Genomic DNA, 8,158 nt, shown 5'->3' on the forward strand with positions numbered 1-8,158 from the left:
TCCAGGCCGATCCGGGTACCGCTCACCTCCTCGCCTGTCCCAGAGAGGGGGGAGGAGGTGGTAGGTCAAGAAGACCCGAGACGTCATGCCTCCCGCCGGCAGGAGCCGTGGGGGACGGGTTCCGCGGCCCATCCTCTCGACCCGCTCTCCTGCCCCCGGACTCTGGATGGATGTGGCGGCTGGGCACCCGGACACCAGGGCCCCAGCACACCGTGTCCCCCCCCGGAACGAAGAGTACCCCTGCCAACCGCAATGCAAGTCACGGAAAAAAAAGAGAGATTAAAGCCACGACTCTCAGCGATGGATCACTCGGCTCACGCGTCGATGAAGAACGCAGCTAGTTGCGAGAATTAGTGTGAGTTCCAGGACACATTGATCATCGACACTTCGAACGCACCTTGCGGCCCCGGGTTCCTCCCCGGGGCTACGCCTGTCTGAGGGTCGCTCCCCCATCGATCGGCCATTGCTCCAGGAGAGCATGGGACACTTTGCGAGCGAGACATCCCGGCCAGGGCTCCAGGAGAGCATGGGAGATTCTGCAAGTGGGGCGGCATCCTTTGATACATGTATCACATAGTGACAAAATATCTATGTAGAATAACCAGCAATAATATTCACTTTGTTTGTTTTTTCATGATTATTGCAGGAAGACCACTTTTTCCCCAGAAGTGCACACACACAGGAGATAGTCTCAGGCCATTTGACTCTTCACACCACACTGAAGTGCATTCCAGATTAGACCTGACTGGAAGATTTCTAAGAAAGCTTTGTTGCACAATGGGTCTGACCACTAGCATAGGTCAGGACAATTAACATATCACTTCCTATGTCAGGAGGTGAGAGTGTCTCATAACCATTTGACTTATAAGGAATGTATAAGTTGTTTTGTTTTAGAAGGCTGTAACATTTAAGTGCATTTTCTCTACAACATATACATTTAAACCATATAGTGCATAGCCTATTAAATATACGTTGCTTCATGCACTAATGCATTGCAAATCAGCTGCAGTGCATTACAGCAATACATATATACTTTAAAACAGTTTATTATAAACCATGTGCAGTTTGCTTTTACACTGTCCTTTTAAAAATGGCGCAATGGCATGAGGGTTAATCCCCTCAATGCCTTGGCAGCCATTGTAATCACGTGTGGTCATCCTCCGGCCACAGTGTGTATTTATTAACGAGCGGTATTTTGAACTTACCCCCCCCTTTGCGTATCAGCCGGCAGCCTCCTCTCCCCCTTCTTCCTGCCACCCCACAGCAATAAGTGCCCCCTCCCTCCCGCATTAGCCGGCAGTCTAATCTCCCCTTTCTTCCTACCACCCACAAGAGCAGCAGCCAGCACCCCCCCCATCAGCCGGTAGTCTCTCCCCCTTCCTACTGACCACAGCAGCCAGTGGCCGCCCCTCTCACCCGCAATAGCCCGCAGTCTCTCACCCCTTTCCTGCCACCCACAGCAGCACCCTCAGTGTCGGACTGGGACATGAAGGGTCCACAAGGGGAATGCAATGGTAGTGGCCCACTGAAGGGAGGCGGTGCAAAGCTAAAGGGGTGTGGCCAGATGGGGGTGTGGCTAGCTAGCAGAGGAGCAGAAGTAACATTTAAGAAACATGCACAGGTCCAGAGCCAAATAAAAAAATATATATATAACAACAGTAATGCTGAATCTGGTATTCTAGTCGAGTCTCCAGAAGGCATAGGGATTAGAAGCTGTAGCTCCAGTCACCTTGGGCTAGCTTGGATACAGCCATCAGCATTGTAAAGTCTGAAATGAATGTACGGTGAGGGAAATACCCATTGTTAGTCCCGTTACATTAGGGTGCCAGCACCTACTATGCCGCAGTACCCATCATATAATGCAGAGAGTTGTTGCATTTCTCAATATATAATGCAGCGTGTTGCAGTACTCATCATATAATGCAGATAGTGTCGCAGTGCCTGCCATATACGTAATGGAGAGTGTCAGTGCACACAATATAACACAGAGTTGCAGGGCCTCCATCAGGGGGGGACTGTCAGACCTGCAGTCCTGGGCCCGGACAACTGGCAGAAAGGGGTGGCCCGCTCCTAAACCCCCCCCCTGTAGTTTGTGGCATTTTTTTTCGTTACGGAGAGCAGCAGCAGCGCTGATGCTGTCTCTGTCACATTAGATTGAGCAGGCGGGCACTAGGACCCGCCCCGGATCTAACAGCCCATCAGCTGGCTCCAGCAACATGCGTAGGTGCATCACTGCCCGGGGGCTGGGACTCAGCACAGGTACAGTAGCCGGTAAGTTTAAATGCGCTGCTGTACAAGGCTGACTGTGCTGTACCTGTGAATGGAGGGGGAAGGCTGAACACATTGGGAAGCTGGCTGGATACACATAAGGGGATGGCCTTGCTGACTGCACATAAGGGGGGTTCCTGGCTGGACACACATAAGGGGAGGGCCTGCCTGGATGCACATAAAGGGAGGGGGCTGGCTGATTGCTTAAAAGGGGGGGCATGGTTGGACACACATAAGTGGGTCTGCTGGACGCACAGAAGGGCTGCTGGCTGAATGCACATAAAAAAAATGGAAGCTTGCCGGAGCTGATCAAAAAGTACAGAGATCAAGGGCAAAGGGTACGAGTTTTTGATGGTGATTTCGTTCAATGCCCTAAACTCAATGCAAGGACGTAATGACCCATCCTTCTTCTGGACGAAGAAGAAACCAGCCCCAACCGGAGATTTAGAAGGACGGATGAATCCTTTAGCCAAGGCATCTGCAATATACTCCTCCATGGCCTTATTCTCAGGAATAGAAAGAGAATAGAGACGACCCTTGGGTAACTTGGCTCCTGGTAACAGCTGTATGGCGCAATCATACGGACGATGAGGTGGTAGAGAATTGTCCTTTGATTTAGAAAAAACAGCTGCAAAAAGATGGTATTGAGCAGGAAGTGCTGGAAGAGACTCTGAGATAGCAGAGATAGCCGTCCGGATGGGTGTAGATAAACTGGATTATGGGGTATATTGTCAAATGGAGTCCTGCGTGTCGAAATTCCTATCAATGACGGGATTATGGGTCATTAACCATGGAAACCCCAAAATAACAGGAGCAAAAGGACACTGGAGTAGCATAAAAGAAATCATCTCCGAATGCAAAATTCCAACTGAGAGACGGAGGTGGTGTCTTGAATTTGATAAGACCATTAGCCACCAGACCACCATCTAACCCACAAATAGGAACCTCTTGAGGTAAAGGAAACTGCAGCTAAACCTAAGGAATGAAAAAAATTATAAGTCCATGAAGTTCCCAGCAGCACCGCTGTCCACAAACGCCGATACGGAATGGACGGATTGTGACAGATGTACCACCGCAGGAACTAGCAATTAATTTTTTGAGGAAACAGATGCCAGGCCTAAATGTAACTCCTCCTATACATTCAGACCCGATCTTTTACTGGCCTATGTGGGCAAGATTTCAGCGGATGCCCTCTAGCTCGACAATATAGGCATAGGCCTTTGAGATCATCGTCTTTGAGGAACCCATGCAACTGGGAGCTTTCCGGCTATCACCCAGGGAGAGACAGAGTCCTCCGCCAGCAGCCAGGAAGGTGCATGCGCTGTGGGGCAACATCGACTCGGTCGTGAGCGCTAAGTGAGCTCCTTGGTTCTACTGCTGGGGTGCCTTCTTAAATGCAGATATTCACATAGTAGTTCTTACCTATAATAGAAGCAGGCGGCACTCCATCAGACTTATTTACTAAAGTATCTTTTATTCAGCCTATGTTTCAAAGCTTACACGGCTTTGTCATCAGGGTGTGAAAAATGAGCGCCGGAACCCATTGCTAAGGTAGAATTTCTTCTCAGACGGGCCCCAAATGCGTCCCTAGTTACTGCCCCACAATGCCACTATCTGCCTCATGCTGCTGTGTGACGTCACTGACCTGTGGCACCCGGTGCCCGGAGGAGGAAGAATGGACGCTGAACTGCCACTGTCACTTGTATCATATAAAGATAAGCACTTGCACTTTTGTCATTTTTCACACCCTGACGGCAAAGCCATTTAGGCTTTGAATCATCGGCTGAATAAAAGATACACTACTTTTACACATTAATGCCATGCAACAATGCCCATCCTTTAAACCTTATGCCACACAGCAATGCCCATCCTTTACCTCTATTATGCCACAGCAATGCCCATCCTTTATACATTATGCCCAGGGGCGTCGAGAGGGGGTGGAGCGGGTACAAATAAATGGGCGGATCATCCAGTAATATCCAGGCTTCATACCAAGAAGAATTTCGGAAACATAAATATATTTGGCGTCTTAAGGCCAACGTAAAGGAATCTATAAAACCTTCCCACAGCTGAAAATAAGCAGCAATCTTAGGCCCTGATTCAGAGACGGACGCTCTGAAAGAGCGCTCGCTCTGAATCAGGGCGTTTTTTTTTTGTGCGGCCTCCTGGCCACTCACATAGCTGTGGGTGACCACCCACAGCTATAGCGAGCGGCCAGGATGATGGTCGCGATGGTCTAGACCATCGGGCTTGCGACGAGACCCTTCTGGTAGGGTCTCGTGGCCGCAAGCCCCGGAGAGCTTCTGGCTCTAATAGAGCTGGAAGCTCTCCCACTGACATCACTGGTGATGTCAGTGGGGCCGCCCCCAAACAGCAGGCGTTCCTTCGGGAACGCCTCCATTTGGGAAGCCACCCCCCTGCCCACCTACCAAACGGGGCGAGCTGTCAATCACCATTGACAGCTCGCCCCCTTTGGTGCGAGACCGGGGCGATGGAGCACCCATCGCTAGCCGGGTCTCGCGCATGCGCACGATGGTGCTGGCTCCGTTGTGCGCATGCCCAGTGGGCAAACATCGACCCAGTTGCGAGCGCTCAGCGCTCGCGACCGGGTCTGAATCAGGCCCTTAGTCTCCTTATGTAATGTGGTCTCTTGCCAATCCATTTGAAAAGAAAAAAAATAATTTAGCCCGAAATAAAGAAACAGATGGAGGATCTGCATGGGTCCACATCTGTAATATACACTTACGAGCCACCGCTGATATAATCAATAATCATTTTTTACTATCTCCCCTACCTGTAACAGACGTGGGACAGGATACCCAAAATCCACTCCGCCGATAGAAGATAACTAACGTCTAACATCTGTTGATCGATGACCAAAATCTACGTATAAGGGGGCAATCCCACATACAATGTATAAAGGTTGAATCAGTGGCCCCGCATTTAGCACAAATACTAGTATCTGACAATCCCATCAGGATCCTGTGGTGGAGGGAGAGATGCCCATTATGATAAATTATATATGTGTATATATATATATATATATATATATATATATATATATATATATATAATTTCTCTATACATGCTGGATGAGAGCACTGATTGAGGATAGAGGGATGAACATAACAGGCTTTCCATGGTAATATGTGAAAATACAGTACACCAGGTAGATAATCCTGTAGATATTTTAGAATGGTCTAAGGGAATCTGAAGAATGTTATAATGGAGAGAAATTACTCCCCGTCCCCCCATAGGTCTAGTTAACAAGGGATCCAGAGGTTGGACCAATCTACTGGGGAAAGAGTCCGTATCATGGAACTCGCAGTGCTGTGTCTGATATAACACCAGAGAGTGGGATTATTGAGGTAATCAATATTGATCCACTAATTCCCCCACCCGATAGGGCCGACAGTTTTCAGTGTTGACCAATGTTCGGACATAAGGGATCCCCCTATCAGGCCATAATGAGAAAGGTGCAGCAACCTCCCCTTTTTGAAACTCAGGGTTTAAAAATAACGGGAGGAAGAGAGAATGATGACAATTTCAATTCCTTTGCTTTCTAGCAAAGTGCCAAACTGGCCATGCAACCATCAGTAAGGGATTACTAATAATATCCTCAGATAATTGTTGTTAATGGGAATGAAGGAACACCAATAGGTGCTGATCAGGTAGAAAAGACTGATCCAGCTTTGAATCAGTATATAAGTCCATCCTGTGCATTGAATCCTGTATGTATCTCAAAACTCAAGCATAGCTATATAGTTTTAAATTAGGTAAATTAACTCCTCCATTAGCCCGGGTTTGTTGAAGCTTCAGCAAGCCAATTCGAAGACGTTTATTTTTCCAAATAAAGTCCCGAATACAGAAATTTTTCATCCGCCTGTGAGAGCAAAATGGGCAAATATTTTTTTTTTCTAAGTATTATCTATCATGTTAATGTAAAATATGCATCTATGTAGCATGTTTGGAGACACATTTGTCATAAGATGAATCCTCTTATACAGAAAACATTACCATTGGTGCAACCATTAATCACTATGTTACCCAGGCAACATCAATATTTAGGTTACAAATAATAAAAACACAGCTAGTATGTTTTTTAATGGAATTCTATATTTATAATCAATAAATATGTATATACATATGTAAGAAAAATAAAAATCAATTGCGATGGACAGGCCCAGGGGCTGCAGGGACCAGTCGCTCCAGGATGACACCCAAGGCTCTGCCAACCTCCCTTATGGCAGATGTCATTGCCTTTCCCATAGCTGCCTGCTGCTCCTTAATTTCCTGGAGAACATTCTTGATGTCTTCTAGTACATCTTTGTTGCTTAAAGCATTTACTTGTACGCCCTCCAGAAGGTGCCTAGATGGAGTCTGAGGCAGAGCAGCAGGTGGGGGGGAGGCAGGGAACTGGTGGCTGTGGCAGTACATCCTGCTGCTCCAGCGCATGGGAAAGCTCTTATAGCTGAATTCCTTGGGTTCTTCATCCGCATCTAAGAGAAGAAACAGCAGGTAAGTCACTGTGTAATTATTCACAAACAAATAGTAATTAGTTTTTCATATTATTATTATCCTTTATTTATATGGCGGCACAAAGGTTCCGCAGCGCTTTACACAGTACATAAATGAGCACACAAGAAAACACAGTAATAGTAGTACAAAACAATGCAGGACAAAGGACATGGTTTATACACATAGCTTAGCTGTATACCACAAGCAGCAGGGCATAAGCAACCAAGTGTTAGGTGCCAATTGGGGAGTTAGGAGTACATGATACTATAAGGGAGGAAAAGCATGAGGGATGAAGGCCCTGCTAGTGAGAGCTTACATTCTAAAGGAATACCCTGTCACTTGTCTTATGGCACTAATGGGTTGGGCATGGGATGCCGCAGGGCCAGCTACAGGGGTCGGAGCACCCTGTGCCGGCCCCCTCCAGAGCGCCCTATCGCAACCTAAAATGGGGGTGTGGCCTAATTACCATAGACCACACCCCCTACGTGACGTTATTAGGAGGCGTGTCCGCCTCCAAATAACGTCAGGCTGGGGGGAGCCTCACTAGCTGGGCTTTCCGAAGCCCTCTCCCGTCACTGATTGGATGCCGTGCGCATGCATGCAGCATCCATTCAGAGTCTCCGGAGTCCGGCAAAGCCACACAGCTGCGGCAGTGGGGGGTCCCCAACCTCCCGATTTAACCATCCGTGGGCCACTTCGGCCCACGGGTGGAACAGCGGGACAGTGATGTCCTGCTGAAATCGGGATGTTGGGGAGGGGTGCGCCCTCTATGGGCCCTGGGATGCCGGCACTCGGGATCCCAGCAGATGTCAGCATCCCAACACTTGTTGGTCTGTATGCTAACCCCCCCTAGTGGCTAAACCTAATCTGCCTCTCCCGCACCCTTAACCTAACTCTCCCCCCCTTTAGTGCCTAACCCTCCCCATAATGCCTAACCCCTAAACCTAACCCTCCCCCCAAGTCTGCTACTCACCTCGGGTATCCCAGCGGTCGGGATGCTGGCGCCAAGATTCTGATAGGCGTCAGGATTCTGGCGCCGGTAAAGTAAGCACCAGCATCCCGCACGCCGGGATGCCAAATGTATCCTGGCACTAACAATACTTTAAATATACAGAATTTATAATATCTCTCTGTCTCTCGGGCCCGATTTGGAGTGGGACGCAAGAGGAAATGTGGACGGATCTGGCAGATTTCAGCATACCGCGCATGCGCCAATGTAAGAAATCAGTGACTGGGCATGCGTTGTATCAGAAATACGCACACTGATGGAGATCACTAGGGCGCATGGGTTTTCTGGGTGGTAAATGGGCAGCATCATGCGATCACATGGAACTGTTCCGTCTGGTGGAAGCAGACCCGTAACTAGCTATGG

The 8,158-nt window shown here is 48.4% G+C and overlaps 1 non-coding gene across 1 annotated transcript; it reads left to right on the forward strand.

Moving 5' to 3' along the window:
• The first annotated feature begins 289 nt into the window (after positions 1-289).
• LOC148481485 (5.8S ribosomal RNA) lies at positions 290-444 on the forward strand. Its single transcript, XR_015871908.1, has one exon. It is a non-coding gene; the product is annotated as a 5.8S ribosomal RNA (ribosomal RNA).
• Positions 445-8,158: the final 7,714 nt, after the last annotated feature.

Source organism: Taudactylus pleione, unplaced genomic scaffold (genome assembly GCF_031769625.1).
Source record: "Taudactylus pleione unplaced genomic scaffold, aTauple2 ptg000579l, whole genome shotgun sequence".
Taxonomy (NCBI): Eukaryota; Metazoa; Chordata; class Amphibia; order Anura; family Myobatrachidae; genus Taudactylus; species Taudactylus pleione.